The sequence below is a fragment of the Copadichromis virginalis genome, linkage group LG10 (assembly GCF_057382275.1).
Source record: "Copadichromis virginalis isolate Kocher_CV1m ecotype Utaka linkage group LG10, C_Virginalis_male_GT1.1, whole genome shotgun sequence".
In the NCBI taxonomy this organism is placed as follows: domain Eukaryota; kingdom Metazoa; phylum Chordata; class Actinopteri; order Cichliformes; family Cichlidae; genus Copadichromis; species Copadichromis virginalis.
The window spans coordinates 27,488,318-27,515,355 of record NC_140627.1 but is presented as its reverse complement, the minus strand read 5'-3'; positions in this window follow the sequence as shown (position 1 = coordinate 27,515,355).

Sequence of the window (27,038 nt, the reverse complement as noted above, 5' to 3'; positions counted from 1 at the left end):
CTCATTCATCCATTCATGCATGTCACTAAGTTGATGACTAGACATTTGGCTACCTTAACAGAGTCATAGTTACTCCTGCTGTTTATCCAAGCTTCATTTCTTCACTTCGATATTCAGAACACTGGGCAGAAATCACATTGCATCAACACCTGCTGTGGGTCTTTGTGAATGCGTGTGTGTGCGTGCATGCTGCTTTGTGCTGCCGGCTTTATTAAGTTAGACTGTGGCTGTGGCTGTCCCATGCTTGTTAATAATTTAGTGGTTAACAAGCAGAGCATCACATTCCCTCGCAGTTATTAATAAAAAGTACAAGTCCATGTGGAAACAAATTCCTTGTGACTGCATCTGCAAAGCAGACAGATAAAATGGCTTTATATACAGTAACAGTACAGTTGGGACAAGATTTTACTATTGTTATAGAAGACAGCCCCTCACGTCAGCTGCATACCATTCATATGAAATGTCATGTCATGGCCCAAGTATTTTCCCTATTCCAGGCACTTGGACTCCGAATGCCCCGTTCATATTGCATCACGCATTTTATTTTAGATGTTTGGGAAGCTGACATATTTGCACTTGAGGTTGGCATTGTCAGTGATATGGAGGGCCTCGCAGACTGAATGGAATTTCAAAAGTAAGCAAAGAAGATAGCAATCACTCTCCTCACCAGTGAAAACAATCACAACCCAGTAAAACACCACAAATTTCCAAATTTTCTTTCAGAGTATAAAAAAATGGGTTCAAAGGAGGTCTGTGCTGTCAATCATGAAACATCTTCTGAGATGTCATTACTTGAGATCTGTTCAGAACCTGTTTAAAAGACTCGGCCAAAACCGTGTGTGTGTGTGTGTGTGTGTGTGTGTTTTTCAGGTTTTTCAGATTGATATGTCCTTTTCTCAACGCTGCAGCTCTGCTGACTAACGAGGGAGAGGCAAACATATGGGTAGTATGAGGTGCCGTGCTTGCTCCATAACACATGAGGCAGGATTTGCATGTGAAAGTGCAGGGCAGATTTGCACTGTGCCTTCCTTGGATTTGTGCTCACAGTCTGCGTGTAATTAGTGCCTGAGTTAAAGCAGAAGGTCTTTACAGAGTCAGCACATGGGACTGTGGTCCCATTTTGCAAGAGAATAGTTAGTAGTTGCAGTTCAGTAATGGGATTACTGAGAGGTGTCTAAGCTTTACCAAGAAAATGAGACTTTAAGGATGGTAAAGACTTCCTCACTGATCAAGAAGACTGTAAAAGAGTTACTGAGGCTGCAGTTGTACTGCACGCTGAGACGACAGTAAAAAAAGAACTATAAACTAAATCTAATTTAAACATCAAAACAAAGGTTTGTGTAAATTAATGTAAAAGTAGCCAAGGGAATTTAATGCATTTTAAAGACTCCAAGGGATAAATAGATATTGTCAAATGAATTAAGATAAGCAATTTGTAGCTGTGAGCTTAAGTCAAATGTTGCAAGGAAATGGAAGATTACCCAGTGCACTCATAATGAAAAGACAAGGAGAATGGGCCCCTTGTCTGCAACTACAACAATAATGTTTATTTTATTAGCTTTTTCATGTCACTAAAACTAATTTCTCAAAAATCAAATTTGTTGAAAGCACCATTTTCACAGAGGCATCATATTGTTAAATGAATTTTGATAGTGTAATTATTGTAAACAATGAACCAATCACTACAAGGACCGAGAGCCTCAAAGGGATGGCACAATTATTTTCAGAACAAAGAGTTTCATCTTCGCCGTTATTCCATATCACAAATCTGTGCAGACAACACTGCCTCACCGCTAATGTCAGAAAGACATGTCAAACTTTGAGAGACAAGTTCATACAAGGTTTGCTCAGCACAGATATCTTGTTTGACTTAAAGCATTTAACTTCATCAAGAAACTGTCCATAAACGTAAACACATAACTCAATGTGCACACGAGTTGCAAACTTCACAAGTACCTGGTAAAAGTCTGTTATGTAGCCTGCAGGCACTGGCTGCTCATCAAAGATACAAGGCCTAAAGCGTAGTTGTTATTGAAAGATGACATTTCAGAAAAATATACATCAAAGACTGGTTAGAAAGTGAGAGCTATGAAATGAAAGGATAGAATTCCTGCTTTAATGAAAGTTTCTTCCCCATTTTTTTTTTTTTTACATGCAATTTCTATCTGAGTTCTTAGAATGCACAAAAACAAAAAATACAAAGCATATGGGGCATGAATATTAGAACAGAGGTATACATCAATATTTTAAAATAATAATTAATCGCAATTCTATGTGTAACAGGACAGATCCCAGTAGACTTATTCTCCATTTTCCTCAGACTGCAACATTGTTTCATGCGGCAGAAAATAATCCTTTGCAAAGAGCCTCCATATACTGAAGGGAACCAATTATGTCGTCCTTACACTTTTTCCTACAGTCTAAGCAAACAGAAGAAGTAAAAAGGCTCATTTTACTTTTGTTTAACTTATTGATCACTGAAAGGCTGAATGCAAAGTTGTTAAGCACTAACGTTATCCTTTCAAACCTTCTGGATGTTTCTTAAGATTTAGAAAAGAGAAGGTGGAAACAAATTGTGGAAACAAATTTGTTATTCACATTGAAATGCCCTGAAAAGATTTGAACAGACATGAGTTTGGCAGCTGGGGACACACTATCAATGCTTTACATAGTATACCTTCCATTGTGAAGGTGCCATGTTCAATCAGTACTATGACTTGTAATGTACTGTATTTGTATGATAGATATAACGTGAAATGAAATGACAAAGACAGAGAAATGACAATGAAATGAGTGACCAAACAGTAATGATGGATGAAACCCATAACCATAAACCTGGCCAGACAGAAAGAGCAAAGTACTCTTCAAAAACAACAAGAGGAAGTTCAAGGACAGATGGCACGACCCTCACAGAGCCCTGAAAAATAAAAGAAGTACAAGCAATTATCACAATTATTGCAATCTAAATCAACACAACTGCAAACATGTTCAAGGAAACCCAATACACATTGTACTCAAGAACTACAGAGGTCCAAACCTCCTCTGACAGTGAGATTAGAATAAAAACTGCTCCGGGAGTTTCATGGTATGTGTTTCCAGCTCCTTTAGGTGTGATGTGTAGGAGGCTGAGTACTTTCATTAAAATATAGCATATACTCTATTCTATTGAGACTATTCAAAAATGAATGAATTGTTTCTCTATGCCTGCAAAACAATGTTGTTTTAAAAAATGAAACTATGCCTTAATTAAGTTTGTTAATTAACAAACTAGATAGCTAATCTTCCTGCACAAAGTTCGCAGAGTGGGAGGAATGGGGAGTTAAACTGAGTAAAGCATAGGATGAGAAGCACACTAATTGTGAAGTGTCCCTAGCAGGTTTATCCACCCATGCAAGTGGATGTGATTCCTCACAATTACAGTTTTAGAAATCTATAACATGCCAGCTGTTTTCAGTTTCTAAAGTGCCTGGCAATATAATAATAATAATAATAATAATAATAATAATAATAATAATAAGCCTTTTAATAATTTTCTACACCCCAATAATGAATCTGCAATAGCCCACAACAGCATTTTCATGTAATCTTTCTGTGATTCATTGCTGATTGTGGATCAGGCATCCACATAATAAAGGGAGGAACCCTACATTTACCAGCAGTTCTTCATCTTATTGAAGCTATCCCATGTCCGCTGTGGGTTAGAGCTGCCTTATTGTTACTCCTAGATCTCTGCTCTACATGACCTCATGATTTATTACAAAGGCCATGGAAAAAAATATGAACAGTGTCTGAAAATAGCATGGACATGGTCTGTATTTTCACTGGTGCTTTGAAACAATTTCCTTATATATATGTATGGGGCTACAGAAATAGAAGCATTTGTAAATATAAATGCTTATTTTATCAAACTAATGCATATCAATCCTGTGTTGCATCCTGCTGTGCTCATAACAAAGTGCACTGACATTTTTGATTCATTTTATGGGCGCTCAGTTCAACAGCTGAAATTAAAAATATCTTTGCAGCAGATATCCATGTGTCTCTTTACAAACCACTCCCAGCAGCAGTAAAAATCTAATGAAAAATACTTCTGTGAAGGCTACATTTTATGGTGCACCTATAACATTCAGTTTTTATTTAGATGAGTCTGGCATTGGAGTAAAACACCAATTTATTGCAAATTCAGGTTAAACTGTTAACTTCAACTAATGTTTTGATAATCATCCCTGGGTTTCAGCAGAGCTGTAGATCCAACATCCTTCTTTTAAGCCACAGTTATTTTGTGAGATGTTTTATAGTTAAATTATTTATGTATTATTTGCTAACTAGACCCAATAAAAATATAGAAAACTACTTCAATATGCAGGAAAAAGAAGAAATATGCTTTGCAATCACACAAAAAGTCTGACACCTGGTCACTCTGTCTGTTGTTAACCCCCTGTCCCTGACACACACCCTCTCCAAACTGTGTATACTCACCAGAGACTTGTGTATCTAGAACGTCCTTTATGGCAGCAAGGTCCTGCAAACATTCCTCAGAGAATTTGGTCCATATTGACAAGATACCATCATGCAGTTGCTGCAGATGTCAGTTTTGACCCCATGATGCAAATATTCCATTCCTGGAGACGACTGAGACGGATAAAGTGAACTCATTATCACATTTAAGAAACCAGTTTGAGATGATGTGGTGCATTATCCTGCTGGAAGCAGCTATCGGGAGATGGGTACGCAGCGGTCACAAAGAGATGATTTCGACCACACCATCTGAATGTTGCAGCAGAAATCGAGAGTCATCAGAAATGGCATGGTAACATAGTTTTCCAGTCCATACTGTGGCACCTGGTGTGATCTGCTGCTGTACTCCATCTGCATCAAGAATCAACATGGTGTGCCTCCGGACATGCTCTTCTGTATATACCTTGGTGGTAATGAGTAGCTATTTGATTTAATGTTGCCTTCATACCAGCTCAAATCCATTCTGGCCATCTGGCCATTCTCATCTGGCCTCTGGCATTACCAAGGCATTTTTTCTCAGAGAACTGCCATTCACTGGGTATTTTCTCTTTTTTGGATCATTTTCTGTAAACCTTGGAGATAACTGTGTGGGGAAAATCCCATCAGATCATCAGTTTCTGAAATATTCAGTCCAGCCTGTCTGGCACCAACATGCTACATTCAAAGTTACTTCAGTTCTCTCCCATTCTGATGCTCGGTTTGAACTTCAGCAGGTCAACTTAACCAAGTCTACATATCAAAATGTAGTTGTTGTCATGTGATTGGCTGATCAGAAATGGGCAGTGTAACAGGTGTACTTAACAAAGTGGACAATGAGCAAAAATGTATAATGTTAATTTCCAGCCTTGACATAAACTGATAATTATCACATCCAGTAGAAACTGTTTATTTATTTATTCTTCAATCTACAAGCTACAAACGCTGTTCACAAGTTATGTACTGTGTGTTCTTAACTGACCACAGTATGAAGGCTAGAGAGGCAGAAATGTTGCCAAGTTTGATTCTAGAACGCCTCCTCAACTCGGATTTTCCACTCGGGAAGTCGGAGCAGCCCCGGCAACCCTGTGTTAACAATCTAAGATGTGAATGTGAATGTAAACAGTAGTAAAACTGTAAAACTTTTAATCTTTTCTGTCACTGTTGTCTATTTCTGACTCACTAAATAAGCCAGAGCTCTGACCAGGCTCTATCCATGAGTGTGCTGCAGCAGTGTTCTTAGCTAAAAAATCATCATCATCATCGTTTATAGCACTTTAAAAACACACAAGGCTGACCAAAGTGCTGAACAACAGAAACATAATAGATACCATAAGAATAATAAATACGATAAAATAATAAACATAGCGAAAACAATAAAATACAAGTCAGTCAACCACTGAGTCAAAAGCCAGTGAATAAAAATGCGTTTTCAATCTGGATTTAAAAACCAGCACTGATGTCGATTGGCTAATGTGAAGAGGAAGATTATTCCAAAGCTTAGGAGCGACAATAGAGAACGCTCGGTCTCCTCTCAGTTTCAGCCGTGATTTGGAGACTGAGAGCAACAGCTGCTCAGCTGACCGGAGCGAACGAGTGGGGACATAGGGCTTCAGCAAATAAGACAGATAAGCAGGTGCCAGACCATTTAAAGATTTAAAAACCAATAAAAGAACTTTAAAATGAATCCTAAATTCAATTGGAAGCCAGTGCAGGGAGGCCAGGACCGGAGTAATGTGCTCAAATTTCCTTTTACCAGATAAAAACCGTGCCGCAGCATTCTGTACTAGTTGCAGGCGTGTCCGAGTGCCCGGTCCAACCCCTATTAAAAGGGAGTTACAATAATCCAAGCGTGAGGTTATAAAAGCATGGATAACAGTCTCCAAGTCACGCCTTGAAAGAAAAGGTTTAACCTTCGACAGACGCCTGAGTTGATAGAATGACGATTTCACCACCCCATTCACGTGACCATCAAAGGTAAGTGCAGAGTCGATTTTTAACCCAAGATTGGTAATCGAGCTCTTCAGGTGAGGGGTCAGAGCAGCAAGGTCAACATCAGGGATGTCAGAGGAACGATTCCGGCCGAACAGAATTGCTTCCATTTTACGTTCATTAAAATCTAAAAAGTTTTGAGCCATCCATGACTTAACATCACTAAGGCAATCAAGCAGGAGTCTAATTGGGGAGCTATCAGAATGACTGAAAGGAAAATAAAGCTGGCAGTCATCAGCATATAGATGAAATGAAACTTTATGTTTACGAAAGATCGCACCCAGTGGCAGGAGATACAATGAAATCAGTAATGGCCCAAAAATAGATCCCTGTGGTACACCCCATGACAGAGGGGCCACAGAGGACGATGACGAGCCCAACTTAACAGAAAAGCTCCTGTTTGAGAGATATGATTTTATCCACAGGAGTGCCAAGCCAGAAATGCCCACACAATGCTGTAATCGAGAGATCAGCAGGTCGTGATCCACTGTGTCAAATGCAGCAGTCATATCTAGTAGTATAAGCACTACGTGTTTACCACAGTCTGTCGCTACCAGAATATCGTTCATAACCTTTATGAGAGCTGTCTCTGTGCTATGAAACGGCCTAAAGCCGGACTGAAAAACTTCAAACATTTGAGAGTTGTTTAGATAATCCATCAGCTGAGTGTGAACAACCTTTTCCAAGATCTTACTCAGAAAAGGAAGTTTAGAGATGGGTCTAAAATTTGACATTACTGAAATATCTGAGCCTGGCTTCTTAAGTAAAGGATGAATAACTGCATGCTTAAACTCACTTGGTACTTGACCTGACAAGAGGCTGGTATTGATTATGTTCAGAATATGTGGTCCAACAGTAGGAAACACCTCTTTCAAAAAACGGAGATGAACGACATCATTCGGAGAACCACACGGTTTAGCAGTTAACACAAGCTTCTCTAGTTCAGGTAGAACAATTGGTTGGAAAGCAATAAGCAAATTTAAACAGGGAACATGCACAGCCGGGCCAACAGAAGATAAAGTGGAGGGTCTCAAACTGGCAACCTTATCCACAAAGAAATAAAGAAACCTATTACACATGACCTCAGAAGATTGCAAAAGAACATGATCCTCTGCATTCAGTACAGAATTAATGGTATTATACAGAACACGAGGGTTATGTGAATTAACAGCAATAAGTTGTGAAAAATAGGAGTTTTTGGCGGTCTTTACTGCCCTCTGGTAAGCTTTCCAAAACAAATATTAAGCTGTACATGAATGTTTCTACTTAGCTTAAGTATCAAAACAAATGCTGTATTTCCTCACTTTTTCTAGACAAGCATCAGTCCCAAGTCCCAGCCAGTGCATTCAATCTGATATTGTTTAGATCACCTTTGTGGCACCGAAACAGCTCTGACCTGTTGTGTGGTGTTCGGCACGGTGGCACAGGCGATGGCTTCTAAAGTACCTGTGAGTTTCAAGAATGGCGCCTCCATTGATCTGGCTTGCATCCAGGAGATGCCAAATTGAACTGGGAGGTCTAGAGTCTGGATCAGGGCCTCAGACGTTTCCATCGCCACTGACGAGTGAAGCTCTCACGGGCGGTCTGGTTAGTCTGTAATAATATTGAGGAAAGTGATACATGTCTAAGTAAAATGCAGAAACCTGAGAGAAACCAAGGTTTTCCAGCAAAACATTGGATCGTTCACTTTGTCAGTGGTTTTAATGCTGTGGCGAATCTGTGTATTCATACATTTTTTCATGTTTCACCACGTTGTGCTTTGGTTCTAAAGTCATATCATTACCAGCTGCTAAAAATAAATATAGGAAATTATAGAAATTGCATACACCTTGTGATTTCTGTGCAGATAAGCACTGAGACAGTTTAAGGACATGTTTTGCTTTACAGTGCAAGCCATTTGCCACAGTGATTTCTCAAAGCATCATTTAAGTCTCTCCTCAGTCTTTTCAAATTCTCTGTGCTGTATTGTGTCGTAGCAGAGAAACGACAGCACAGCTCCATTTGCTACTTCAGAGAGAACTACATCAGTCTTCTGTTGATGCCTCCGCAAGGATTAGAACTGAGGGAACAATTTCCCCTAAAGGACCCATGCTGTTTTCCCACAAGGAAGATAATAGATGCAGGCAAAACGTTAGGAATTCTTCATTCCTCCTGCAGACAGCTGTGCTGGTTCCAAACAGCTAGGCAGCCAGTTAGATTGCTTGTAGCCTGGGACAGGTGGTGTGTCTTTTGGCGTTTGACTGCCACATCACTGAAGTGAGGCAGTAAGTGTGCTTTTTTTCCCCCCAAAGAAGGGCAAAGTTCTCAGTCATACTGCTCTGACTTGTGCCTCCCAAAGGACTTCATCCCAAAAACGCTCCATATACTGAAGAGAACCAATTCAGCGTTTTCTTTGGAATTCAGTAATTCCAAAGAAAACAAATATGAAAATAAAGCGTGGATTCAGGAGCCTCTATTTGCCTTATTGATCGTTATTGTTGTAATTTTTTTTAGTTTTTCAAAGCTTTCCTTTCAAAGATGTAGAAATCGCTTGGGGAACAGAAATGATCAAATTCATTATTTAACATATGTGATTGTATATGTCTTTGGACTGTGGGAGTAAGCCCGACAACCCATGCAAACATGGGGAGAACATGCAAACTCCACACTGAACAGCCAGATGGCGGATTCAAACCCAGGAGCTTCTTGCTGTGAGGCAACACTGCAAACCACCACTCCACTGTGCTGCCGTGCTGCAGTCTTTTAAACAGCAAAAATTTTAAAAAAGTAATTTTGAAGCAAATTTAGCATACTGAATTGGTATTTAAAATTTTCATGACATGTAATGAGCAAACTAACAATTATAATACATGATAAGCATTGAACAAGAGTGATAAAAACTCTTCAATGACAAAAATAAAATGAATAATTCTAAGGACTGGTGCCATGTCCCTCCAGGGCCCTGATCTGGGTCCGTCTTAGCTCAGGTTAAAACAACAGAGACAAAGTAAATCCCCACAACAACTGTGGGCGTTTTTTCTGGATGCCTCGGACACAACCTCTCAGGTGAGAAGGATTAAAGATGTGGAGCGAGAGGAAACCAGTGTCCATGTGCAAGAAGCACCAAATTGCCAAGAGCAAAACTCGGGCCCTGCAAATGAACTCACAGAGTTCAGCTGATGTCAGATTAGCTAAATTTGGTTAATTGTTGCTCTGGCCCCAATCTAACAGCAGCCCAATGTGGTGAGAGATTTAATGACATAAGAAGGAGAGCCAGAAATAGGCTGGCAGTAAATTGTAGGGCAGTTGGGTGTGGGGTGCCTCACAAAAGCATCAGCACTAATGTCCCTACCCTGAGGATTTAGAGGTTGTTTAAGTAATGCAATTCATCATGTAAGAAATTCCACAATAGCTACAGTAATCATGTTATATACATACTGGGTAAATATCTGATGTTAAGATTAAGACCACTTGGCAGGTAACAGGATATGTGGTGCTAAAACAACCTAAGAGAGTGAACAAAAACATTTTAGACATCTATCAAAAAACTCAAAAAACCCAAACAAACATAAAAATGACCAAATTTCCCTTTTATATCCAAATCAGAGCAGACACACTGGGCTTTTCTGAGAAGTCAGACAATTAATTAAGCAAAATTTATTTTAAAAATTATTTTCTGTACCTTCTACAAAATGCCTTATGTAGATGAGTTAGAGAAACACCATGAGCAGCTGTCTAACTGTGCAACATACATCCTCTTTTTTGCACAAATCTGTTTCCAAGTTTGTGTTTCTTCTGACCCGATGCAGTTTTTTGCACCATCTTTTCAAGATTCTTATACTCATAACCAAACTGTTTAGGTCAGGGGTGGGCAACTCCGGGCTTCGAGGGCCGGTGTCTTGCAGGTTTTAGATGTCACCCTGGGTCAACACACCTGAATCATATGATTAGTTCATTACCAGGCCTCTGGAGAACTTCAAGACATGTTGAGGAGGCAATTTAACCATTTAAATCAGCTGTGTTGGATCAAGGACACATCTAAAACCTGCAGGACACCGGCTCTCGAGGCCTGGAGTTGCCCACCCCTGGTTTAGGTGCTAAAACAGAAATAATTTCCTTGTACATAAAACCAATTCTGAAGTACAGTTTTAATAATACTCACGCTTACAAGACATGTTTTAGAGGGATTTAATCTCCAGATGTCGACTTTATTCTCAAAATGACTGATAATATTTTCCTTTTTTTGAGGAAAAAAAAAGCAGTGTTTCTCTATCCTTAACAAAGAGCCCACCAAATTAATGATAACTAAGTGAACATTTTTCTAAAATATAAGCACATATTAATTACACCTGCTGTATTTCAGTGTGCTTTCTCAGCTAATCACTGTCCAGCACCAATAAACAGTGTTATTATTAGACATTACTATTAATGGCAAAGATGTCAACATTTGTTTGTTTTAGACCACTCCGTTTGTTGCCCCACTGAGATACTTTAAGTGCAGTCTTCTTCTTCCAAAGCTTCAGCTGCATTTCAAAGAGAACTGGAACTCAGAGCTGGTTCACTTTCCACCAGCAATCTGTGGACATAAAACATCTTAAGTGCAAGTACAAAGCAACTACTCTAACTATATGTTAGTATTTGAAGATTTCTCAGAGTTAGAAAACCCAAATGACTCATGCTAACAAAAAAACAAAACAACAACAAAAAACAAACAGGGATGTAGTTTTAATTTTCTAATATAGTCAGAGCCATGCACATAGCCTGCGAGTTTCTGTCTCTAGTGAGAAAAGAATGGTTGTTCTATTGAACATAGGACAATCATTATCCTATATTAAGAACCCTCACACAAGCTAATTACATAAGAAATGAGAGATGATCTCAAGAGAGAGACTTTAACTGCAAAATGTTAGTCTCGTGGCTTTTTGGTCTCCCTCTGTTCCTCTGTTTTCCTTTTGTCTCTTCTTATGTTTCCCTGCCTGTCTTGTTGTTTCTCTGTGTGAGTCATAGACATGGCATTCCCTTCACCTCCCCAGCATCCATCATCATCTCATCACGAGCACTATAGCTATCACTAGCTACTACATCATTCTGGCTTTCTTGCTGTTGGTAGCTATGTTCGGCCTATTTTCCCTAGTTCACTTACATTAGCACCTCATTTTGTTTTATTTTACTAATTTTTTATTAACAATTTTTGTTCTTCAGTGTTCAGATTACTTTACATGCCACTTTGCTGCCCAGCCACGTTTCACCTTCTCTCCATTTGCCTGGCTGCCCACTCCCAAGTTTCCACTCCTCTGCTTAACCACAGCTTCATTCAAATGCTTGCCGACTCTCACTGTCTGCCACAGCCATCAGCCACCGGTATGTAGCTACAAGCTCTGCCAGGCATGCTGCTCCATTCCCTGATTGCTCCTTCTCTATAGATCTAGGCTGGTTTCAGCTACGGGCAGGAGTTAAGAAAAATCATTTAGTTTTTGCTCACCCAATGAAAAAGTTAGCCCAGAAAATAGCAGTACTGTTGTCATCCTCTGATGGGGTTGGCATCCTACAGCCTGCCCCTAATGTTGCCCACAGCACACGCTTCTTTCTTAACATGATCAGAGGTACAAATACACAGAGGTGCAAAGCTGACCGCTGTGGCTCTCAGAGCGTGCGGAGATGAAGGGGCGTTCACAACCATGCACTCTGAGCAAGGCAACAAGTAAACCACATACGCACACAGGTAGCTCCAGCGTGTTTGGAAAAACAAAGAAAAAGAAAAACAGAGTCCCACCTTCTTTAAAATGTGTAGATGACTCATAATGTTGTTTGTGTTATTTTTATCCCTAACATAAAGTCAGGCTTTCTGTGTAGTTCCAGGTTACCTGTTGCAGCAGCTTTTATGCTGGTAAAATGCGTCGTGATGCTCCCTCTCTCCCACACATTTAACGTAACGTCATAAACTGATGTGTTTTGCCACGGTTATGGTTGGGGAAAACAGCCATTACTTTGAATTGCTTCTGAATTTTCTTTTCCTTTTTGCATCTTTTCTAAGTGGCTGCGGGGAAACTGAGAGAGAGCCTGCCACTAGGTGTGCGGGGGCATACACGGTGCTTGTGATATTCTTGCCTTGAATGAGGAGACTAACCATGAAAATAAACTCCTTATCTAATGGGCACTTTTATTTTACCTGTGAGGACATACGTATGTATAGATTTTTAAACTAAAGAGAGAGAGAGAGAGAGGTTTTTTTGGTGGCAACTACTCTTTACCTGTCTTCATCCTGCACAAGCTTAACATCCTAAAACTGGCCCTGCTATGGATCCATCTCATATTCACCTGCATCCACTCTGTGTACTCATGTGTTCTGCTTTTAGAAAGGCAAATGCAGTGATATTTACAGATATTTACGGTACGTTCAAAGACTCACAGTGTTTGGTAGGTGATGTCCTTCAGGCTTTTATATCTCAATTTTATTCAAGATTTCAGATGCCATTCCTTGTCTACACTGGGAGATCTATTGATGTTAACACATTTTGATTGAATAGTGTAACATCACAGGAGTCCATATGTGAACTGTTGCTGTGAGATACGAATGCTGCACAAGCACCGCAGGGTGGAAGTCAATGTTTCTGCAAGGCTATGCTTTTGATTTTGTTTTACACCATGCGGGGAGAGCTACGATATTCCAAGTTTTGAATGTTTGGACAGAGTTTCATCAGATGGACTTATATATGCTTTTGGTATTATTTTCAAATGCTTAATTGATTCTGTGGAAAAATCCGTCAGATGATAAAAAGTCATATCAGAATTTCATTTGTTTCAGGAAGTAGGCTACAGATGCTGATCTTGAACATGGTTCGGCTAAAGAGAAAGTAGAGACATACTGCCATAATGAAGTGGAGTAGAGTGAAAGAGGTTGGAATGACAAGTCTGTCAGATGCCAAAGAAGCCACAGCTATACAGTGGCATGCTCTAACATACAGTAATGCCCTCAAAGAAAAGAAGCGAGGCCTTGTGCCATCGCTGCTTACTCATTAGGAGCCTATAGGGAGTCTCCATTGTTGCTTAGGGGTAATGTGATCTGGTAAACAAAGGTATAGGCTATAAAGCATCTATGTCCTCTCCCCAGGGAAGATGGGTAAGAGAGAAAGAGGGATAAAACAGCCCTGCAGAGAACTGAAGAATGTGTTTTAATACTTGAAAGTCAAACTGAACATCAGCGACAGACAATCAGATCTGACCATCAGCAATCCATCTTGCAGATTTCGCCTGCAGTGGAAAGGTTGCTATATAGCAGTGCATAGTATAGGTGCTGTCTATGGTTTATATTTATCACTCAGTGCTTGCTTATGTAGTATTTGCAAGCACATGGCATGCATTTTTATGACTGTTCTGATCAATGTTATGCTATTCTGGCATTTTACAGAAACATCAACACACCGTCTGCTGAGTTAAAGGCATGATATGGGAGAAAATGTGCTGTATGGAAATGTGTGTGCAAGTGCAAGCGTGCCGTCATGACTGCACAGTAGACATTAATTACAAGAGACTTCAAAAGATTTTAAAAAAGACTGTGGCAGTGTCCTCTAGTGGCCAAAGCTATTATGACCAGAGAAATGGAGCAATAACAGAGTTCACCTAGCTGTAAGAGGAGGGGTTCTAAAAGTTTTGATGACTGAGTGCTGCTTTCAAAAGTCAGAGTGTGATTGATGGCACAACACAAACGTTTAGTTAGTGTGTGTAATGTCTCGATTCAGCAGATGGTATAGTACATCTTTAGCATATATGAGATGATTTTTGTTCTGATTTAAGGAATCGTTAAACTTGATTAGACATTTCACTTTTTCATACCCTTGAAATTTATCAGTCCTAGAGGTGAGGTGGAGGCAGATGATCTGTTGTGGCGATCCCTACAGGGAACAGGAGAGGAAGAAGTTTAGTCTGCCTGGAGTTAAAAGAGTAGTATGAAATGAACTGTGTACACAGGTACAATAGATCAGTCTATCAATGTCACCTGCACATGGCACACAGAGTACAGCCAGCAGGCTATGGCTGCACTTTGAGAACCCCGTCTGACGACCCACAGAGTTTGTGCAAGGTCTGGGTTGATGGGTAGGTCAACAATTCGGTGGATTTTAACACAGGAATCTGTTGGCTGTTTTAACTGTTGCTGTCTTCTGTTTCAAATAGTTTCAAAGGTCAGAATTTCTTTTGATCGCCACTGCTCTGTAACCTTTACCAAGTGATTCATTCTTCTAACAATTATGGAAAAGATTCATGGTGTTCCAGCAGGCTCGATAAAGTTGTTTTTGTTTCCAAACCAAACCGTGTAACTAAGCGACATTAAATTTCTAGACTTGCTTAAAATGAACAAATGTATAGTCAAAAGAGTTGTTTCAATTAAATCTATGTGAGACTAAACTGAAGAAAGCCATGCCAAGTTGACACCATGTCAGAGTTATTGTATTTTCACATAAAAAGCCTCTTAAAACAGCACAATTTCTAGTGCTTGAAAACTTTGAAAATACACAAATATGCATGCCTATGGATGACACGAGCTAAAGACTGCTCTTTGTGTAAGTAACTCAGATTTAATGAGACTAGCAGCGCACAATGTTTTAATCCCCACATGACCTATAGCTATACAACTGCAGAGAAACACAAAGGAGTGTTTGTGATCACACAGACACTCGTGATAAGGCATTCATTTAGGAATCTTGTGACATAAACACGGCTGTAGTTGAATTTAGTTTTCTCATAGAAATATGAACATTTGAGTTGATGTCTGTAAAAAAAATGTTTCACAAAAAGTATCATTAGGCTTTTTTTCATCACTCTAAAACCCATTATCTCTTTTTTTAGGTTTTATAGCATAAATACGGGTAAATGTGAACACGTGGACAATGCTTGTTTGCATTTGCAACCATTGTCCATTAACCTGGGATGTCACCACTTTCTCAATGATAGGATTGATATGCTAATTATGCGCAGGGCTCTAATTAATAAGAAAGTCTAAAAATCAAAGGAAGAACTAACAGAAGATAATTCAGAGTCATGTGCCACTGTTAAAACACCCATCATTCCATTAACAAAAGTGTTTATGAGGGGGATGATAATTACTTGACCAATTAAGTTAATTAGCAAAATAGGTGTGGTGCAAGAGTGTCAGTGTGCTGTGTGCAGCTGCTCATGATACTGGTACAACGTGCAAAAGAATGGCTCCGCACAACCAGGAAATTCTTGTTACTGTTCAAGTCAAGGCTTTAATGTTAAATTAATGCCCTTATGCTCCAGCCTGCTTAATGCCTTCACCACTAAACTGGCAAATGCTAATTCATGAAAATATTACCCTGAGGCGAAAATATGCACAAACATACGAAAAGGAAAAAGTGCTGCAGAGAAATGATTCACAAAGCAAACTGGGTGTGGAATCCCAGTCTGATTTAGCTTTCTTTAATTTTCTTTGACTGAGAAACGATTGTCATTCATGGCAAAGGCTTTTCATTTCCATTTATACAAACCTCTGTTTGATTTATGGCCGTTGGTTTATCTTCTGCCTGCAAATAGCAAAGCACTCCATGGTTGCAAGCCTGTTATTCAGTGTGTTGGGATGCTAGAGCTGAGCCAGTCTACAGTCACGTGGAAAGAAAGAAAGAGTTACATAAAATTAGGTTGAATTATTGATATAACTTCCAGGTCAAAACTAAATTAATATATTGTATGCCATATACAATGAAGTCCATAGATTTTTTTCAGTCAAAGTTTTTTAGTTTTGCTGCCATACACCACCTCAGTGGAATTTAAATAAAAATAATTAAGATCTGATCGAAGTCCAAACTTTAGTTTTAGTTCAAATTTAACAAAAAATGTAAGTTAGAGACTGATGTAAACATTTATTGCCCCATTTTTAATAAATTACTTTTGTTTGACAAACAAATCATCAAAAACAAAACTGACTCTTATATTTAAATATAAGAGTTGTTTTTTAATATTTGGATGCAAAACCTTCAGTCAATGACATCAGCAACTGCTGCCAGGCCTCTACTGCAGCCACCTTGAGTTGCTGCTTGTTTGTGGGTCTCTCTGCCTCTAGTTTTGTCTTCAGTGACTGAAAAGCTGCTCTGTTGGACTGAGATCAGGTGACTGACTTGGCCATTGAAGAATATCCCATTTCTTTGGCTTGGACTGTTTTTCACTGTGCTTTGGGTCATTATCCATTTGTACTGTGAAGTGCTATCCAACAAGTTTTGCAGCATTTGGCTGAATCTAAGCAGAGATATAGCCCTGTACACTTTAGATTTACTCCTGCTACTTCTATCAGCAGTCACATCATCAATAAACACTAGTGACCCAGTTCCACTGGCAGTTATACATGCCCATGCCATAATATTTCTTCCTCTGTGTTTGACAGATGATGTGGTGGGCTTCAGATCGTGAGCTGTTCCTTTCATTCTCCATGCTTTTCTCTTTCCATCACCTTAGTACAAGTTAATCTTGGTTTTAAAGATTTTTTTTCCCCCAGAACTGTGGGGACTCTTTATACATGTTTACTTACAAATTCTAATCTGACCTTCGTGTTCTTGAGGTGGTTTGTGCCTCATTTTTTATATATAAATTCAGCCATCATCCACTTTATCTGTCTTCTGTAAAGTACTTCTTTCAGGCCTAAGTGTTGCTCAACTGATCACTCCATTCATTTCTTTTTAGATCCAGATTGTTTATTAAACTCTTCTTATTTTTTTCTTATCCCTCTTTCAATTCCTTCAATTAAAGGTGAAAATCTGCTTGTCAGTTTACTTATACTGTATGGGAATAAGATTACTTAATTATTTGCTAGTTGAAGGGATACATTTAATTTAAAACAACTATGAAATGCAAAAACAAATCTAATGAATTACCTTTCATTAAAACTAGCACAGTTTTGCTGGCTATTCTCAGCAAAGGCTGAAACATATTGAAACACAAAAAGGCAATAGAGGCTCAGCACAGTCATTCTACTTAAGGTAATAAATGTATCGGGTTTTCTGCCCTCCAGCCACTTTTCCTAATCTGGACTTGGAGGGTCATATCCATTTGTCAGCCTAAAACAGGCAAATGGAGTTTCATTTGTGGTGCTCAGAGTAACTCTAGCTGTTTGTCTCTAAAGAAACAATATCTGAGTATTGGTGCGTTTACTCAAAACAATGGTTAATGATAAGTTTTTATCTTTTCAAGAGCTTAATAAAATTTAGCGTGAATAAAAACTAACTGGATTGACTCTTCATCATCTGAAATACAAGTACAACCATGTAATAAACTACAAATTTGGGTGATCGTACATTTATATACAACATAACACAACTTCATACAATATAAACATTTTAAAATTGCATACTCTGCATATATTACACTGTGACAGTGTTGCAACTATTTGCACTTTAAATTCTGACTACACCTACACATAAGCTGCACTTGTTTTCGGGCGATCGTGGTTTAAGAGTTGGGAGTTCGTATTGTAATCAGAAGGTTGCCGGTTCGAGCCCCAGCTCCGACAGTCTCGGTTGTTGTGTCCTTGGGCAAGACACTTCACCCGTTGCCTACTAGTGGTGGTCAGAGGGTGTCCGGCAGCCTCGCCTCTGTCTGTGCGCCCCAGGGCAGCTGTGGCTACAATGTAGCTTGCCATCACCAGTGTGTGAATAACTGAATGTAGTGTAAAGCGCTTTGGGGTCCTTAGGGACTAAGTAAAGCGCTATACAAATACAGGCCAAACTCACAGACTGATACCTGTTAACTTAAAGATCATAATCATCAACTTTTAAAATGCTTAAAGAATCATGTGAATGCAAAGCAGCTTAACATGCAGGGATCTACGCAACAGACGGAGATTCTTTAATCGGTTGGTGAATATTTGCTAGCAGTCGCTGAGTGAAATTGGTTACAAACAAATATCTGATGTTTCACTAAAGCAATCTTGCAATTGCATTGGTCACTTTGGTCACCAACTTGCCTGCAAACTTTTGCCAAGTACTCGGCGAGCAGCTGTGAAATAAAATCCAGAAACAAAGAAACCAGTAACGTGTGTCAGCAGGAACATAAGCAGCACTTGCCTACACATTTTCTTTACATCTGTGTTGTTGACGTCTGAGATGGATGGGGTTAACCTGAATGGATGAGTAAAGCTGTGTTAGGGTACCTGGGTCGTTGACCCAGTGTTTTCAGTTTTGTACCTTTATTTGTGTTCTCATCTTGGTTTATTGCTGTGACGGTTTTGGTTTCTCTTTTGCATTTCTATTTTTCCCTGTTTCTTCTTGGTTTGTGATTTTGTATTTCTTAAGTTTGGGTTTCCATACTCTGTTCTGTGTCCAGTCAGTGTCTGGGTCTGCCCTGGTCCTACGTCTCTGTTCCCTCTGTTGCTTGTGAGTCTGTGTCTGGAAGTTCAGTCTGTGTTTCCTGTTTTACTTTGAAGGTCCGTGTCTCATGTTAATGTGTCTGGTTTTGCTTCCTTTGTCTCATCAGCCCTGATTTGCCTCAGCTGTGTTTCCCTCCTTTCTCCCATTATGCTTAGTTTATGTTTTCCAGTTTAGTTAGTTTTTGAGTTTACGTTGCCTCCGAGAGTCTGCACTTTTAGGTCCATCATTCCTCCACTTCTTCCTGCACACAACCTTTACATGACAAGCTGAGGTGAATGAAAAAGCAAAAAGCACTCATCAAGCAAGGATGAGTGCTAATTAGCTAATGCTGGGTACTTACCTACCATCAATCCATGGATAAGGTAATACAAAACATTTTTTAAAGTGTGCATAGAAAAATGACTTGAATGAAGGACTAACAAGCTGAGTGTCTGTGGAGAAAGATGGTCTGTGTGTAATACAACTACGCTTGAGATTCAGAAGAAAGCTCTTCTGAATAAGCATTATTTCAAAATAATTGAAATAATGCTTACTATTACCCAATTTTCTAATTAATTGAGAATTCCAAGCACTGTTTTATTTTATCCACTCGTGATGCAAACTCAGGACTTATGTGCGATGTTATATTTTATTCTATAAAAATCTGCACACTCAATGTATTCAAAGAATTTACTAACTTCAGACAACTTGTAAAGTTGTGTTTATAAGCTTTTAGCAGCGGTGTTCCCAGGACAAAATTACTACCTCTTATATTGCTTATTTTCACTTATTTCCCAATGATAGTCCCCTCTAAACAGTCTTAGTCCAACATATTTTAGCTGCACTCATCAACACAGCAGTTCCCAAACTTGCAGAAGGAGTGAATACTCTCTAGTTCGATGTTCAGTTCAAGCGGATCAAGAATGAAGATGAGATAGAGACTTAGGAAAATCAATTGCACTGTGAAAAAGAAAGCAATCTGTCAGACCACATAACTACAGCACAGTGATTTTAACACATCCAGTCAGGCAGAGCATGTCTGAAGAGCAGCTTCGCTTGCTTTGCCATAGAACTGCACTGGTCTATCAGGTAATCTCTCCATCACAGAGCTTCTCCAAACAAGAGTTTCTGTCTGGCCCTCTTGCTTGAGCATGTGTCTGCTTTTTATTTCAAGTCCAAATCCTTTGGAATCAATGCAACACACACTCAGTGAGACAGACGTCATTAAACTAGTTGTTAGTCAAATGAAATCTGATTTATAACTGCACGGATAGCTGCAGTACCTTACAGTGATTAAAAATGACAAATCAGAATTTTAATATTGGCTTCTGCCATGAAGACTGACTTTAGTTTTCTGTTATTTTTGAATACGCTGCCAGCAATATGACATGTTTTTAACTGTGCTCCTCTATTGAACAACAAATTGGTAATATTACAGCGACACTGGACATCATAGTTTGACAAAACCCAGTATCTGTCATGCCATGTTGGCACATAAGTGAACATGGCATGACTAACTTGGGCATCTGTGAAGGCATGATTACTGTTGAATGAGTTTTGGTGGAAAGGCTTTGCTTATTTCAGTAAGACAATGTTTTGTTTTTTGTTTTTTATAGGTTGGTTTATTTGGTTTGTTTTATGTAAATCTTTTTAGGTTATAAGCCATGCATACATAAATAAATACAGAGACACAGGAAGCCCATAGAAGCATGATGATATCAACCGTTAATGGGTCACCTTTTGTGAATAAGTTCTTGATGATAAATGTCACCAGAATTCAAACTGTGTGCAGTGTTTGCCTTCGAAACAAACCTTGCAACTCTTGAAACATGTTGGTTGAAGCAGTAAGCATCAACCTTTACTTTTTCCATGTTTCACTACCACTTGGCAAGCAGTTGACGAGTGTTTGCAGACAAGTAGGCATCTTCCAATTACATTACAGCCTGTGTGACTGGGGCCAAGGATGGAAGGTAAACTTCACCATTATCTCTGAGGTAGAAGCTGGAAGATTAAATGAAGCTGGAATGTAAGCTTCATTTAATCTTAGGTGCATGTGCATAACTGCTGTGATGCAATTTTGCAAAAGAATGAGCTTTTCTAGGGAGCAAAGGGGTCTGTTTTTCTTATTCTCTCAGCAAATAGAGTCAGGACATAGACAGAGAGCAGTGAAAGCACCAAAAGCCCGTGGTTCAGTGTTTTGCATTATTAGTTCATTTAAAATTGATTAATTTTAACTTGATGACAAATAAAATCCTGCCATGTTTTGATAGAAAATAACACTAAATGTAATGCCATTAATTTAATTGATATGTAAAATAATTGTGGGTTGTTTTTTTTTTATTATTATATTGAGCATCAACAATGTAGTACAAAGACATACATAGAGCAAGGCCACAATGCTCCTTTTTATATATTTACCCCACCCCAAGAACATATTGGACACCGATCCAGAGAGGGGAAAATTTAAATAAATGAATAAAGTGAATTTAAATGAGGTACAAGGAAATTCTCCATATTTGAAGATGTGCACTTAAAGGGGGATAGTTTGCACAAAATTAATCCCAATCACACAAAAAATGATTTATGGCAGCTGTCAAGCATCTTTCAGGTGGGTATGGTTTTAATTTTCTCTAAATGTTTTAGCAATGTATCCCAAACAGCAAAGAATCTCTCCTTCGACCCCTTGACAGCGTACTTTATCTTTTCCAACTCTATAAATTGTGTCAGGTCACTAAACCATAAAGCCGCTTTGGATGGCTTTTTTGACTTCCAATGCAACAATATCCTTCTGCGTGCAAGCAGTGTAGTGAAAGCGATTATGTTTTTATGACTCTTCCTTAATGTTCTATGTCCTCTTTCTGTGACACCATAGCTGCATTGGGTTGAAGCTCAACATTCAATACTTCGGACAATGTTTTGAAAATTGTTGACCAGTAGGCTTTTAAAGTTGGACATGACCAAAACATGTGTGTTAAATCTGCAGAGGGATTTCTACATGTCTCACAGCTTGCATCTATGTTTGGAAATATTTTGGCCAGTCTTGCCTTGGAGTAATGAATGCGGTGTAGAATCTTGAACTGTATGATTTTTAATTTGACACAAAGTGCTGTTGTTTACTCTTAAAAGAAAAAAAAAATTGTTTTAATACATTTATTTTTAAGGGAATCTAAAGCTACTTTCTTTCTGCCCTCTAGCGTTTCCCCCCCATAGCTTGGCCATTTGTGTGTTGACTGTGAAATAAAAAGTAGCCCATGTTTCCTACTGCTGTCAAAAAACAAAAGGCAGTACAAAATATACCAAATGCAAATGCTTCATCCTGCCAAATAGTGACATTTCAGCAGCCATTGTGTGAATAATGTGGTGATGTCACTGACTGTACCCGCTATAGACACTTAATGCACAGATGCTTCCAAAGCAGAGCAGCAACGGGTTCAGTGTTTCACTGCAGTCAAATTGAGAGCATGACATTACTGCCACCAGTTGGACACTGCAGAAAATGGTCAGTCAATAATTAAACCGAACTCAGTCAGATGTAACTTTGCGCCGTCACTTCATAAAAAGAAACTGTCAGACATTAAGGAAAGGTCTTGATATGTAGGGCAGGACAGTCATTTTGATCCTAAATGCAATACACAGCTTCCTACTTTTTCATCCTTTAAAATTAAAACCGAAAGTGATTTATGGCTTAGTATAAAAACTCTCATACGGGTCCACCTTTATCCACTTACCTGATCTTTGTGCCTAATTTTATTCCATATCCAGCATTAGCAGCCTTTGCATGACTAACTCCCCTAATTACTGCTACTGTCATTTTTCTCAGGTTCACCACTTCTTAGCTGAGTAACAGTGCAGCCCACTGATCCCACGTTACCACTTCTGTCCATGTTGCTTATACATCAGTGTGCATGTATATGCAAACAAAAGTGACAAATATCAAATGAGTTGTATATCAATGATGGTAGTCCACTGAAGCTTCTTTTACAGGTCACCTGTAAGGTAGACGGCTTCCAGTTCCTTGTATTTATTTTTATTTTTAAAACACAGACTAGAAATCTCTTCGATCTTGAGTGGCACACCAGTATTTGACTCTGTCCTGTTTTTTGCACTCTGCTTCTGCTGCCTTATTCCTGATCAAACCTGATATCCAAGGAGATTGAAAGAAAAGGCAGTCTTTACCTTTGCTATCTGTCAGCTTAATCCCCAAGGAACATAGCTTCATTTTCTCTCAACACTGTTTTGTTAGCCACCCTTAACTTCTTCCCCCAAGCGCTCTCGGTGTTTCATCACTCCTAATCATTAAAAGTTTCTCAAATCCTTTCCCCTCTTTCAAATCCTTTCCCCTTGTGGAAGAGGTATCCTTCCATCTTTCTTATCCAACAATGAGATTATTTGCCATATTTTCTTTTCAAATAAAGGAGCACCTCGATCCTAGTCAAGCGCTACCTACAAAGCTTGAAGGGGATCACACAGACTGTAGTGTTTTCGCATCTTCCTCTTTATTCAGAGACCATAAGTCAAAAAGCCTCTATAAAACTCCAAACAGCACTTTGGATATGATAAGTGGTGAAAACATTTCTCAAACTGTTGATGGCAACAATAAAGCTCCAAGAATCAAATGACAAATCAGGTCCAGCTAAGGCAACTATCTGGGGAAAAAAAGTAAACTTATTTCTTTTAAAGTTTGTCAACTTTTTGGCAATTGAATAAAATGCATGTATAAATTGTACCCACAAACAATGTCAGTTATTTCAGGGCACTTTACACAGTAAGGTACACACAGTTTTAGGAATAATCTTAGCTGAAATAAACTATGGTTTAATGTATTCTGAATATCACATTTTTTTTGACACAATCAAGCTGATCATCTCCTTCTGTGAGCTCTGTGGCTCCACTGTGAAACGACATACTTGCCTCTTTCCTGAAACAACTTCATTAGTTACACCTTCTTAGCACTGGGCCAGACCCTCTCTTATCTCAATTTTCCTTGGCATAGACTCAGCAAGGTGCTAGAAACATCCTAAAGAGATTTTAGTCCATCTTGACACGATGTCATCGCAAAGATGCTGCAGATTCATCGACTCTGTAGCAGCAATTGTAGATGATGGACATGATCAACAGCAATACTCAGGTAGTCCTGCACTCTTACATTACAGATGATACACGGTAGGATGGATTCATACTTTTCACATTGTTTACACTAAATTCTGATCCTGCTATCTGAATGTCAGGGCAAAAATCTAGATTCAGCACAGGCAGAGTTTTACTAATCTTCTATTCTTTTTTTTTTCTTTTTTTTTTTTTTTGTTTTGGTAAGCCTCAGTTTTCTGTTCTTAGCCGACGGGAGTGGCACCCATTGTGTTCTTCAGCTGTAGGTCATCTGCTTCATCATTTGACATGTTGTGCCTACAGAGATGCTCTTTTTCTTACCGTGGTTGAGTTGCTGTTGCCATGCTATCGGCTCGAAGCAGTCTGGGGATTCATATCTGACCTCTGGCAAAGCATCTTTACCCAGAGAACTGCCGCACACTGGATATATTCTCTTTTTAACACCAATCTCTGTAAACCCTAGAGATGGTTGTGTGGGAAAATTCCAGTACATCGGCACTTTCTTCGACCAGTTCATCTGCTACTAACAACCATGCTGCATTTAAAGTCCCTCAAATCACCTTTCTTTCCAATTCTGGTGCTTGGTTGCCAGCATGTGATTGGCTGATTACATATTTGCATAAAAGAGCAGTTGAACAGATGTCTGTGTAATCAGTGCTTCCCTCGCAGATGTTGTTAAGGTAGCCGGTTTGTGTGTCTGGGAGTTCTGAATTTAAAATTGTGTTAATTTTATTCTGTAACAGACTTTACGGTTCCACATTGCAGTGTCATGATCAGTTCTGTGGTTAGCTGTGTGCAGACCTAAATGCTGAACACAAGAGACGGCAGTTCAGGCACCAGAACATGAGGTGAGCGTGTCTGTAGGCAACACTTTATTCACACAATTCTTTTTCAATTTAAATGAAATGAACCATGATTTCTTTTTTTCCCCTGTTTTTTTTTTTTTTTTTAAAAATTGCACTGGTCTTACTGAGTATTCGAGCTGTTCTGATGAGATGACTTTCCTCACAGACGTCCTCCTGGGGATTCTTTACATTTAAGTACATTTATAGAGCCACTTTCAAGTCCATTAGTCTGCCGAATACATCTGAAATATAAACGCAGTAGGTTGTGTAGCGGTTCTTGACTTTCTTCTGCAGACAAACAAAAGTCATCCATGAAGGAGAAACACTTCACCACAGATATTTTACTTTGAAAAAGACACAGAAAACATTCGAGTTGTGTACTACTCGCAATTCAAAAGCTGAACTACATTTTTTGGAGCTGTGTGACCCTTTAAATAGCACCCATAAATTTTGATACTGGCATATGTTCAAACCTTTCTAGGTGCGACGTTTCATCATAATGAGTCACCGAAAAGTCCATTTAAAGTGCCAATCAAATTACATCACACATACCTTTGTGAAGCTGCATGAGATGATGCAAATAAACAACGTCCACGTTCTATTTCTGTCAGTCATCTGTCTCCCTTTGCTTCACACTGATCAGAAGCTTTCACGATAAGCTCTTGATTTTTTTCCCCTCCCTTTTCCGCTTTCAGACAGGCAGCAACAGCAGCATCAGTTGTTGAGTCTCGCAGCATCTGCTCAGCTTTCCACCGCCAAATTTCTCACTTGAATATGAGAAAACATAACGTGGGGTTTCAGCCATGGTCCAGCCTGTGATCTGTGACAGGGCTCATAAGTCGCTTAAGCATCTCTCCTCTCTAAAGCAAGTTCAGCATAGAGCAGAGGGTGTCGTAGCTCAGGGATGGGACTTTGAAGAAAGAATGAAACACGCTCGTTTAAGACTCGAAACCCTCTTGGGGATCTTCCACCATTTACTCTTAGTGCAGAGAGTGAAACCTAAATGCTGTCATTTGCATATATTTCTTATGGAGAGCAGAGAGAAAAGTGAGAAACACTTCGGGGAGTATTTTAAATTAGGAATGTGTTTATTTCCAGGACTGGGCTGTTTAGCATTAAACGAAATCCAATCTCTGTTTAGACAGCAGCAAATTAGGCACAATTAATTTTTTTTTGTAGTCCTGGGTATTGGGATTAGTCCAAGCTGTTTATATCCATCCCTGTTCACTGATGCTCTGAAGTATTCCAGAAAAAAAAAAGGACGTTGCGATGTTCATGTGCGCTATAACAGATTTAGCGTATGGTGGCGGGGGATTAAAGATGTTCAGCATGGCTAGGCCCAAGAAATGATGAGAAGTTCTTCGTCAAAATGTCTCGCGCACATCCAGAGTTCATTATCTCATTGAGGCACTTTCTTCAGGAAGCACTGCGGTGTTTTCAAACCAGCACGCTGCTGTTTCCTTCATTATTTCCCTCCTACCTGTAAGAAAGACGCTCCAGCTTGCTCCTGCTCTCCGGCAGTTGTTAACTTTTATTCTCACACATACAGAATCAGCATCAATTATTTAAAGTGAAGTAGAAAGGTGGTTGGCGCAGGAGCACTTTTGCTGGCTGGGCACTTCTTTTAGCATGATCAAAAAGTTTCTTTCTTACTTAGTGTTGTACAAGGAATAGATGTTTGGTACAGTAATTGCCAGTATTATGCATGCAAGGGTATAAGTGCAGTTATACCATGGCAAGTGTCATTTTTATATAAATAATATACTTTTGTATAATATACTTTTGAGTTGTCAGATTTTGTCATCTCCACAGAAATTCATCCTTTCTGCCATGAACTCATAGTGCATCTTTAATTTAATAAAACTATTTCTAGTGAAAAATAGTTTTTTGTTCCCCACTTAAAGCAGAAGAACTCCCTGCATAATTAGCAGTACAGCATTGCTTTTGAAAAACACTTACTATCAGGGTTTGCTATGTATTTTTGCATAGAGAAACCGTGTTGTTGGTTTTTTTTTTTCTTTCTCCCAGACATACACCTGTCTTTGGAAATTGTTTATACCCTCTCAATCCACAGAAGCAGGATCACTCACTCTGCATAATACACACATCTCACAAGGAGCTCTTAAACCTACGTTCACCTCCGAAGCACTGAAGATGGTAAGCGCCGCATGGCTTTAAGTATAGCTCGGATTGGATACGTTCTTCATGACATTTCTATTCTTATCTATTAATCACCCCAACAGATTATAGATGCTGTTGCTTGAAAAGTTCT